Source organism: Oncorhynchus kisutch, linkage group LG1 (assembly GCF_002021735.2).
Source record: "Oncorhynchus kisutch isolate 150728-3 linkage group LG1, Okis_V2, whole genome shotgun sequence".
Taxonomy (NCBI): domain Eukaryota; kingdom Metazoa; phylum Chordata; class Actinopteri; order Salmoniformes; family Salmonidae; genus Oncorhynchus; species Oncorhynchus kisutch.
In genome coordinates this window covers 44,108,232-44,120,724 of record NC_034174.2, presented here as the reverse complement: position 1 = coordinate 44,120,724, position 12,493 = coordinate 44,108,232, and the positions used below count along the sequence as shown (strand labels likewise).

General features: G+C 43.6%; 1 protein-coding gene across 1 annotated transcript in view; it reads left to right on the top strand.

Moving 5' to 3' along the window:
* Positions 1–555: 555 nt before the first annotated feature.
* The window catches only part of LOC109893174 (contactin-2), an 84,086-nt gene continuing 72,148 nt past the window's right edge, over positions 556–12,493 (top strand). The window contains exon 1 of the mRNA XM_020486264.2: positions 556–830. The gene's annotated coding sequence lies outside the window, so the exon portion shown is untranslated. The remainder of the gene's footprint in view (positions 831–12,493) is intronic.

Here is a 12,493-nt window from a genome sequence, read left to right as displayed (position 1 = left end):
CTAACCCTTCCCCTAACCCTTTAACCTAACTCCTAACCCTAACCCCTAACCATAACAGGGGCTGCAGCTTGAGTCAATTGCGAAGCACAGGACCGCTAGCCTAGCTAACATTAGCCACAACAAATTGGAATTTTGTAACATATCTTATGTATTGAAAATTTGTAACATATTGTATGACTTGCAATTTGTAACATATCATACAATTCTTAACATATCACACAAAATGGATGATGGACATCCACAAATTAATGCTTACCATTTGAAACATGATATCATACTAAATAGAGAGAGACAGATTTAGATGTTCCATGTTATGTCTAACTCTGTGTCCAGGTTGACTGTGTAGGAGAGGCAGGCAACAAAGGCTAGTGAGATGCACAGGCTGCTGCTGTTTTGTTTTTCTTCGTTTCGTTTTAAAGGAGGAGAAGAGAACAGAAGGTGAGAGAGGAGGAGGAGGACGGTGGGCAGGGAGTACAAGCAGCGAAAGAAAAGCGGCTGCTTTTCGAGAGACAGATCATCCTAACAGGACAGCGGCTGCAGCTTGACTAAATTGCTTAGTGCAGAAGGGGGAGACAGGAAAAACGAGTGAGCAACGACAAAAGAAGAGAGAGGGTGGGAGGGGCAACAAAGATCTGTCAGATGAGGCTTGAGACGCTTCTATTTTCTGTGTGGTCTCCTTTATTACAGGGCGTTCTGAACGGGCAGCATCAGTGTGTCTCTTGCGCATGATCAGCTGTCTACGCATCCCTTCTGCCGAGAGTCAACACATATCTCAGCATCTCTCCGCCAGAGACAGAAAGAAAAACACCCGCTCTCCTCCGCTAATTGAGGTAGGTAAACACGCATTTGCATTTCCTTGTCGCACTATCAGATAAGATTTATGTTTTCTGTCCTGTAAAGATTTGTGCAGTTTAAAGGTTGTCATTACCTATCGTTAAGGGTTTCAAAAAGCATGATATTGCTAGAGCAGTTGTTGGGGTTCGACTGTTATGAAAGGGTTCCCATTTTCCGTTTTCATTTCATTAGACGCAACGTGCATGGGATAGAGATACGCACTTATACACCATTTGGCATGAGGGGCTAAATGTTTCATCTGGTTTTGGGACACATTATGTTTTGGGACACATTATGGATTATTCCAATAGTTTGCAGGATCAAACAGGGGCATCCCATCGGGCAAAGACGTCAATTCAATGGATATTCCACGTTGGTACAACGTAATTTAATTCAACCAGTGTATGTCCAGTGGGATGGTTCATGCTCCATTGACAGACCCCTGATTGCTAAAAAGTAAAACGGTAGGTTGTGTTTCGGGTCTGTTACACCTAAAGTGATATGCAGCCCAGTTTATTGGTACAGGGGCAAAGAAACCCCACGGCTGCTCCCGGGGCGCTATACCGTCAGCCCTACCATCATCATGCGCCGCTGATGAGCACGTTTCGCGGTCAGGTGCGTATGGCTGGCGCTGTGTGCTGGCAGGCTGGTATAACGCGCACAGTGTCTTGCGCGTGCGTGCGTGGGTACACACACACACACACACATTAATATGAACGCACTCAAGCATAAATTACCTTCTGACAGTGATGTTTACCTTTAAAGGTCTGCTGAGCAAGAGTAGGAAAGGGCACTTTCAATTTATTGATACATATCAAATGACTAAAATAAAGGTGAAGAACATACAGCATTCAGAAGGTACACATATCTCGCTGTCTTTCTCCCAGATGTTAAAGCACCACTCCAGACAGTTCATTGTGTATGTTAATATGACCCTTTTTATGTAAAAACCTATTCAGCTTTCTATTTGTCTGGAGGGACAGCACAGTCAGTGCATAAAACGTCTCCATACCATCAACAGAACGCCTCTAAAGTGAGTTTTAATAACATGAATTGTACTGTGAATTGATGAAATAGAAACACAAACGTGGAGAGTGGAGGGTGTAGGTGTATGTTTTTGCTTTTTGGCTCTGGTCTATTTGGCAAGGTAACACTGTAGCGTTGATGAGTGCAGAAACTGGGAAGGCTGAGAGGCAAGGATAGAGGGATAGAGATGGTAGAGGTGGGTCTCTCTCCGCCACTCAGAATAACCATAATCTAGGCATTGTACACCTGTGAAAGTGTTGCATTGTGGTGAGGAGAATGCCCCTGGTTATCCTCCAGTTAAGATATTAGCTACAGAGTGAATATACTACTTAGCCTCGAGGACCTCTCTAGTGTTTTTCTCTGTGTTTCTGTAGCAGCAGGGTCCGTCTCCCATGTGAAAGCCAGCAAGGTCACCTTATGTTGTATCACTACCACCTGAATAACGATCAGGGTGAGGTCTGGGAGTGGCCCACACTGTGTGGCCAGCCGCTGTGCACATTCCCTTTCTTCTTATTTTGCTGATGATATGTTGGGGTTCCTCTCACTTTGAACTTGACAAGGTTAACCCTCCCTGGATATTCCTTTGGCTGGAGTGTCTGTCTTTCCGCCGTTGCCTGTGTCTGTGTGTCTCAGTGACCCACCGCCAGCTCAAAAGACTCCTTCTGCTCCCTATAACGAGGGGCAGACCACAGGGTCAATCCTCCCTCAGTGTGTACGTGTACGTGTGTGTGTGTGTGTGTGTGTGTGTGTGTGTGTGTGTGTGTGTGTGTGTGTGTGTGTGTGTGTGTTTGGGCATGCACATACATTACCAGTCAAAAGTTTGGACACACCTACTCATTCAAGGGCTTTTCTTCATTTGTACTATTTTCTACATTGTAGAATAATAGTGAAGACATCAAAACTATGAAATAACACAAATGGAATGATGTAGTAACCAAACATTTTCAAACAAATCCAAATATATTTTATATTTGAGGATCTTCAAAGTAGCCACCCTTTGCCTTGATGACAGCTTTGCACACTCTTGGCATTCTCTCAACCAGTTTCACCTGGAATGCTTTTCCAACAGTCTTGAAGGAGTTCCCACATATGCTGAGCACTTGTTGACTGCTTTTCCTTCACTCTGCGGTCCAACTCATCCCAAACCATCTCAATTGGGTTGAGATTGTGTGATTGTGGAGGCCACTCGTTCTTTGTCAAATAACCCTTACACAGCTTGGAGGTGTTTTGGGTCAAAATAAATGATAGTTCCACTAAGCGCAAACCAGATGGGATGGTGCATCGCTGCAGAATGTTGTGGTTGCCATACTGGTTAAGTGTGCCTTAATTTCTAAATAGATCACTGACAGTGTCACCAGCAACGCACCCACACACCATCACACCTCCTCCTCCATGCTTCTCGGTGAGAACCACACATGCTGAGATCATCCATTCACCTACTTTGCATCTCACAAAAACACGCCGATTTGAACCAAAAATCCAATTTCTGAGGCAGGCAACTCTAATGAACTTATCCTCTGCAGCGGAGGTAACTCTGGGTCTTCATTTCCTGTGGCGGTCTTCATGTGAGTCAATTTCATCATAGCGCTTGATGGCTTTTGCGACTGCACTTGAAGAAACTTTCAAAATTCTTGACTTGGCCTTCTGTCATCATGAAGTGTTTTGAGAGACTAGTCAAGGATCATATCACCTCAACCTTACCTGTCATCCTAGATCCAATTCAATTTGCTTACTGCCCCAATAGGTCCACAGACGATGCAATCGCCATCTCACTGCACACTGACCTATCCCATCTGGACAAGAGGAAAACTTATGTAAGAATGCTGTTCATTGACTACATTGATAACACCTGCTGTCTTTAACTCTGAATGCTCGGCTATGAAAAATCAACTGACATTTACTCCTGAGGTGCTGACCTGTTGCACCCTTTACAACCACTGCAATTGTTATTATTATTTGACCCTGCTGGTCATCTATGAACATTTGAATATCTTGGCCATGTACTGTTGTAATCTCCACCCGGCAAAGCCAGAAGAGAACTGGCCACACCTCAGAGCCTGGTTCCTCTCTAGGTTTCTTCCTAGGTTCCTGCCTTTTCAGAGAGTTTTTCCTAGCCACCGTGCTTCTACATATGCATTACTTGCTGTTTGGGGTTTTAGGCTGTGTTTCTGTATAGCACTTTGACATCGGCTGATGTAAAAATGGCTTAATAAATACATTTGATTGATTGATTGAATACTGCTCAGCATTCAACACCATAGTACCCTCCAAGCTTATCATTAAGCTTGAGGCCCTGGGTCTCAACCCCGCCCTGTACAATTGGGTCCTGGACTTCATCATCAAACAACATCTCCACCCTGCCCCACAAGGGTACGTGCTCAGCACCCTCCTGTTCTCCCTGTTCACCCATGACTGCATGGCCACACACACCTCCAACTCAATCATCAAGTTTGCAGATGACACAACAGTAGTAGGCTTGATTACCAATGATTACGAGACTCCCTACAGGGAGAAGGTGAGGATTCTCAGAGGGTGGTGTCAGGAAAATAACCTCTCACTCAACGGGACAGCGGTGGAGAACGTGGAAAGTTCCTCGGCGTACATATCACTGACAAACTGAAATGGTCCACCCACAGAAGGCACAACAGCACCTCTTCAACCTCAGGAGGCTGAAGAAATTTGGCTTGTCACTTAAAACCCTCACAAACTTTACAGATGCACAATTGAGAGCATCCTGTTGTGCTGTATCACCGCCTGGCATGGCAACTGCACCGCCCACAACCGCAGGGCTCTCCAGTGGGTGGTGCGGTCTGCACAACGCATCACCGGAAGCAAACTACCTGCCCTCCAGGACACTTACAGCACCCGATGTCACAGGAAGGCCAAAAAGATCAATCCAGGACACCAACCACCCGAGCCACTCCCTGTTCACCCCACTATCATCCAGAAGGCGAGGTCAGTACAGGTGCATCAAAGCTGGAACCGAGAGATTGAAAAGCAGCTTCTATCTCAAGGCCATAGTTAAGCAGCCATCACTAGCACAGAGAGGCTGCTGCCTATAGATAGTTAAATAAAGGTTAAATTAAAATGTAATAAAATATGAAATTATAGGCCACTTTAATAAATGGAAGACTAGTCACTTTAAAAATGCCACTTTAACAATGTTTACATATCTTGCATTACTCATTTCATATGTACAGTGCCTTGCGAAAGTATTCGGCCCCCTTGAACTTTGCGACCTTTTGCCACATTTCTGGCTTCAAACATAAAGATATAAAACTGTATTTTTTTGTGAAGAATCAACAACAAGTGGGACACAATCATGAAGTGGAACGACATTTATTGGATATTTCAAACTTTTTTAACAAATCAAAAACTGAAAAATTGGGCGTGCTAAATTATTCAGCCCCCTTAAGTTAATACTTTGTAGCGCCACCTTTTGCTGCGATTACAGCTGTAAGTCGCTTGGGGTATGTCTCTATCAGTTTTGCGCATCGAGAGACTGAACATTTTTCCCATTCCTCCTTACAAAACAGCTCGAGCTCAGTGAGGTTGGATGGAGAGCATTTGTGAATAGCAGTTTTCAGTTCTTTCCACAGATTCTCGATTGGATTCAGGTCTGGACTTTCACTTGGCCATTCTAACACCTGGATATGTCCTATGGACAGAGTCTCCCACCTCAGCTGCAGTTCATCCAGAGTGATCATGGGCCTCTTGGCTGCATCTCTGATCAGTCTTCTCCTTGTATGAGCTGAAAGTTTAGAGGGACGGCCAGGTCTTGGTAGATTTGCAGTGGTCTGATACTCCTTCCATTTCAATATTATCGCTTGCACAGTGCTCCTTGGGATGTTTAAAGCTTGGGAGATCTTTTTGTATCCAAATCCGGCTTTAAACTTCTTCACAACAGTATCTCGGACCTGCCTGGTGTGTTCCTTGTTCTTCATGATGCTCTCTGCGCTTTTAACGACCTCTGAGACTATCACAGTGCAGGTGCATTTATACAGAGACTTGATTACACACAGGTGGATTGTATTTATCATCATTAGTCATTTAGGTCAACATTGGATCATTCAGAGATCCTCACTGAACTTCTGGAGAGAGTTTGCTGCACTGAAAGTAAAGGGGCTGAATAATTTTGCACGCCCAATTTTTCCGTTTTTGATTTGTTAAAAAATTTGAAATATCCAATAAATGTCGTTCCACTTCATGATTGTGTCCCACTTGTTGTTGATTCTTCACAAAAAAATACAGTTTTATATCTTTATGTTTGAAGCCAGAAATGTGGCAAAAGGTCGCAAAGTTCAAGGGGGCCGAATACTTTCGCAAGGCACTGTATATACTGTATTTTATGCAATATTTTACATCTTATCCTATGCCGCTCTGACATTGCTCATCTATATATGTATACATTCTTATTCTGTTCCTTTACTTAGATATGTGTGTATAAGGTTTTTGTTGTGGAATTGTTAGATATTACTTGTTAGGTATTTCTGCACTGTCGGAACTAGAAGTACAAGCATTTTGCTACACTTGCAATAACATCTGCTAGCCATGTGTATGTGACCAATAAAATTAGATTTTTTAATTTTTAATTTGAATTGAAGTACATTCCAGGTGACAACCTAATGAAACAGGTCGAGCGAATGCCAAGAGTGTGCAAAGCTTTCATCAAGGAAATGGGTGGCTACTTTGAAGAATCTCAAATATATTTGTTTAACACTTTGTTGCTTACTACATTAATCCATGTATTATTTCATAGTGTTATTCTACAATGTAGAAATTTGTAAAAATAAAGAACCCTTGAAGGAGTAGGTGTGTCCAAACTTTTGACTTGTACTGTTTGTGTGCATGTTTTACTCAGTGACTCATGCCACCAACCAGTGACTTGTGGAGCTGTCAGAACATCTCAGAATCTTAAATCAACATCCAATGGAAGTGAGAGGAATTCTTTGTCTCAGACTGGCAGATAGAATGTTGGTGGAATGCTTTGCTCTGTATGGAACCCTCTCTGATATAGAACTATTAGACTACAGTAGTACTTCCACAGTATCCTGTGATACCACACAGACTGTTTTGGCTGCATGGTACAATGGTCCCCTTTAGCGTCTGAATTATACAATGACTGTTGTAACTGTCCTGGAAATTGTCGACTAGACCAACTAACTCCTTATAGGGGTGTTCACAGCAATGTTCTGAAGGATTTGGGGGTGATCTGCAAGTTCCTCTTTGATAGTCCCTCTAGAACCCTCAAACTCAATTAATTAATTAATTATTAGGTCAAAGAGAAACCCAGCAGGCTGTGCCCAGACCTTCTAGTCTCTGTCTAGAGCGATGACGTCGTAGTGTTTGGCTGGGTCGTGTTCAGAAGGCATGGAATGGGAGAACATGTTATCAAACGGAGATCTTATTCTTATCCAATGAAAACATACAGCACATTTTCTAAGTAGCAAAAACTCTCCCTGTCTCTGACTGTCTCTAGCTCTGTCTGTCTGTCGTCCTATCTCTCTTTCTTGCTCTGTCTCTTTTCTTTCTCTGCTGTGGCCTCACTTGTAAAATTCTTCATCTGAACTCCCAATCCCCAGCAGGGGACAGTAGTTTGGTGAGAATGTTCTATCCTGACTACACGCCATCCCTCCCGGTCATCTTGTCTCTCCTGCAGAGATGAATGAGTTCAATGGGTCTGATTTCACACACACACACACACACACACACACACACACACACACACACACACACACACACACACACACACACACACACACACACACACACACACACACACACACACACACACACACACTACAAACAGTACAAACACTCCTTTTTCATGAAACTATCGTGGTCAGTGTGATAACGTGCGTGACTAATAGTTGGAGGGGTGAGACTGTTGAGACTGAGACACTTGTTCTTTCTAGCTCAGTGCAGTAGATAAGGGCTGAGAGTTATGACCCCGGGTGATTAGATGTGACCTCCGTCTGACTGAGCTCTGATCTGGTCTCACACTGCTGGGGAGTTCACACACGTCCCTATGAATTAGCCACCTAAAGCACTCTGCAAATGGATAGCTGAGTGGGAGACAGAGAGCTGTGTGTGCCTTTAACCACACATGTTAAAATGGGTTTGAAATGTGTGAAAGGAAGAGCAATGTAGGTGTTCTTTTTTCTGACACCATAAATATGTGTGTGTGTGTGTGTGTTTGTGTGATCTGCTTCACGAATGTGCGTGTGCTTTCCAATGTGTGTGTCTGTCTGAGTGCGGACTGGTTGGCTGGAGGGGTGTGGGAGTACTGGGACTGTCAGGGCAGCAGATAGAAGCCCAGCAGCAGCAGAAGTGCAAATTAAAAGTCACTGAAGCGCTATAGGAGAACATGATGCAGACTGCTAATGCTATGTCCACGCACAGCTAGCCAGCTATTACACTGATAATGTTAGGGCAGCGTAGCTAACTACTACATTGGTAATGTCAGGGCAGCGCTAGAAAACTAACACAGAGTCATGGCAGGACAGAGCACTGGGTGTTTACAAGGAGAAGAACATGTAAGGGAAAGCGGGATAGAGAGTGAGAGACATACTTAGAAAGAACAAGGCATAAGCCTAGAGAGAGCGAGTGAGAGTGAGAGACAGAGAAAGAGCGAGAGAGAGAGAGAGAGAAAGAGCGTGACTCAAGGAGAGTGGAAGAGAGGACAAACACACAAACAGAGATACTTTAGATAGAGAGAGCAAATATCATTCACCGGTACATCCACACAACACTTGCATAAACAATGCGAGGGCCTTATTACTGGGACACTTTCATGGAGATATAGTTCCATTGGTACAGTCAGTGAAGTCTCACAACCTTAATGGTCCACCACTGTCTCGCTCAGAGCCAGTGCTGTCTGACCTTGAATCATTTATTTAAAAAATAAATACATATATATAGCCACCCACACTGCACCAGGCAGCCATTCACATCCACACAGGCAGCATACTGCATACACACAGTAGGAGGAAGTTACCCCTAAATGTTGGTCTAAGGTTTGTTTTGTGTTTGAAGGTGAAGATTGGGTGAGGGGAAGCTGATCCTAGATCTGTCAATTTTTTTTTTTTAGCTAGGCTTTTCATTCACACAGGCAACAGATGAGATGTTGAACCAAGGTCCCGACTCAATAGTCATTAAAAACCTGTCACAGGAGTGGGTGTACTAAACCCCAGTGTACTGGTTGGCTCAGTTCCCAACCTGGCAGCTCATACTGCTACACTAACATAATAATGCCCAGCTAGCCCAGCTCTCCTCTCCTCTCCTTTATTCTCCTCTCCTCCCCTGTAACTCTACTCCAGATCATTGCTGTGCTCTCAGTGAGCTTACCTGTGAAGGGAAGGTCAATGGCAGTAGGCTCGACACACAGCCTCATTAAACTTGAACTGTTTCAGATAGGTTCAGAGAGGCCCTCTGCTACATCACCAAAGTTAGGCTGCACCTCTTAAAGCTTTTTTGGGGGAGCGAGTAACATTTAGAAATTATATTTCTCATTTCATTTGACACAGTTTTTGCCTCACGGAATCCAACTGGGGTTTCCCTAAAACCAAGGAAAACCATTTGAATAATGGATACAGCTAATGCGTTTTGAGTTATTGGGCAGAAATAAGATGATGTACTTATTTCTAAAGGACATTGTGCTGATTTGGGGTTTGGGGGCCTTGGCACCAGAACTATGAAAATGTAAAGTAAGTAAGATTTCCCTAGATGAGAAGAAATGTCCCTGAAACGGTTGTGCATTGTGAATATGATCTATGGTCATTATAATTTGCGGAGGTTTTGGATGACTGACAATTGCAGGCCAGATTTGTATTTTGAGTGCCTGCTAATCAATCAGCCATCCAAAACATTGCGTGCAGCTATTCGTTTGCAGATCATTTTTGAGGACTCCACTCTCTTTCACACCTTCTCATGTCCTTCAGTACATTCTCCCTTTCTTCCCTAAGCCTGTTAGTCTTCCACCCTGAACATGGATGTTTAAATCCTTGCCTGCCTTTCTTCCTCCTTGCTCAGGCATGAGCTGTTCTTCTGAATGATCTCTTCTTCTAACTCAGCCAGCCTGTGCTTCTGATAGCCGTAACAAAGCACTTAGCATCAGCTCACTTCAATCAGACCTCATTTACTGTATCTCAAAGCTGCAGCTCTCATGTGTGTCTGTTAGAGCTGAGAGGCCCTATAGAACACTGGGCTCTGTCGCTGCAGATGGAAAACTGCCTACTGCCTGATATAACTCTATCTCATTTGGGAAGTGATTGTTAGTTACAGTAGCTAGTTGCTACCTCCGTCCGAGATGACCATATCTGTATTCAATAGGGAATCTCAAATTATTTCAAGGTTGATCCACACAACACTTTCTCCAACACTATGCCCACCACACAGACATATTTTCCTACGGTGTTAAATATGGCACTTATGAAAAACGTCAGTCAGGGTAGGCAGGGTAGGCAGTGCTTACCCTGTGATAATCTAATGAGGAAAGATGTTATGAAAAAAACAAATAAAAAAATGTAATATATAAAAAAGTTTTTTTCTCAATGCTTCTGGTGTTTTGAAACGTCATAAAAACTCAGGAAAGGTGCTAGGGTATTCGTGCCTTTCTTTCCATCCATTCAAAGCCACCACAATCTTTGAAGTGCGCAGAATTTCCTGATTCTAGTCAATGTTAATGGACAGGGTCAGCATATGCGTTGCTGCTTTGCCTAGCTTGAAGTAGCTTAAATCGAGCCAGTGTCATATTTTGTGCATGCGTAGAGCCTAAACATGTTGTGTGGGTATTGCCCTTGGGAAAGCTGTGCACATGTGCGTGTGTCTACATAATTTGGAGCTCGCAACACCCCTTGAACTGAACAAAGTTGGAGAGCAAAAACAACATGGTACCAGACTAATGGTGACTATTGCACTGTTTTATGTGGGTGGATCAGCTTTAATATTGCGGATAGATTGTAGCTTTTCATCGGTGTAATTGTCTGCGTCATTTCCAATCCCTCATACAGTTGTGGGGTAAATATACAGTGAGGCAAAAAAGTATTTAGTCAGCCACCAATTGTGCAAGTTCTCCCACTTAAAAAGATGAGACAGGCCTACACTTCAACTATGACAGACAAAATGAGACAAAATGTGAAAAAAAATCCAGAAAATCACATTGTAGGATTTTTTATGAATTTATTTGCAAATTATGGTGGAAAATAAGTATTTGGTCAGCTACAAACAAGCAAGATTTCTTGCTCTCACAGACCTGTAACTTCTTCTTTAAGAGGCTCCTCTGTCCTCCACTCGTTACCTGTATTAATGGCACCTGTTTGAACTTGTTATCAGTATAAAAGACACCTGTCCACAACCTCAAACAGTCACCCTCCAAACTCCACTATGGCCAAGACCAAAGAGCTGTCAAAGGACACCAAAAACAAAATTGTAGACCTGCACCAGGCTGGGAAGACTGAATCTGCAATAGGTAAGCAGCTTGGTTTGAAGAAATCAAATGTGGGAGCAATTATTAGGAAATGGAAGACATACAAGACCACTGATAATCTCCCTCGATCTGGTGCTCCACGCAAGATCTCACGCCATGGGGTCAAAATGATCACAAGAACGGTGAGCAAAAATCCCAGAACCACACGGGGGGACCTAGTGAATGACCTGCAGAGAGCTGGGACCAAAGTAACAAAGCCTACCATCAGTAACACACTACGCCTCCAGGGACTCAAATCCTGCAGTGCCAGACGTGTCCCCCTGCTTAAGCCAGTACATGTCCAGGCCCGTCTGAAGTTTGCTAGAGAGCATTTGGATGATCCAGAAGAAGATTGGGAGAATGTCATATGGTCAGATGAAACCAAAATATAACTTTTTGGTAAAAACTCAACTCGTCATGTTTGGAGGACAAAGAATGCGGAGTTGCATCTAAAGAACACCATACCTACTGTGAAGCATGGGGGTGGAAACATCATGCTTTGGGGCTGTTTTTCTGCAAAGGGACCAGGACGACTGATCCGTGTAAAGGAAAGAATGAATGGGGCAATGTATCGTGAGATTTTGAGTGAAAACCTCCTTCCATCAGCAAGGGCATTGAAGATTATAGTCATAGTCCATTTGGAAGACCCATTTGCAACCAAGCTTTAATTTCCTGACTGATGTCTTGGGATGTTGCTTCAATGTATCCACATTATTTTCCTCCCTCATGACGCCATCTATTTTGTGAAGTGCACCAGTCCCTCCTGCAGCAAAGCACCCCCACAACATGATGCTGCCACCCCCATGCTTCACGGTTGGGATGGTGTTCTTCAGCTTGCAAACCTCCCCCTTTTTCCTCCAAACGTAACAATGGTAATTATGGCCATTTGTTTCATCAGACTAGAGGACATTTCTCCAAAAAGTATGATCTTTGTCCCCATGTGCAGTTGCAAACCATAGTCTGGCTTTGTTATGGTGGTTTTGGAGCAGTGGCTTCTTCCTTGCTGAGCGACTTTTCAGGTTATGTCGATATAGTTACTTTTGTACCTGTTTCCTCCAGCATCTTCACAAGGTCCTCTGCTGTTGTTCTGGGATTGATTTGCACTTTTCGCACCAAAGTAAGTTCATCTCTAGGAGACAGAACGCGCCTCCTCCTGAGCGGTATGAC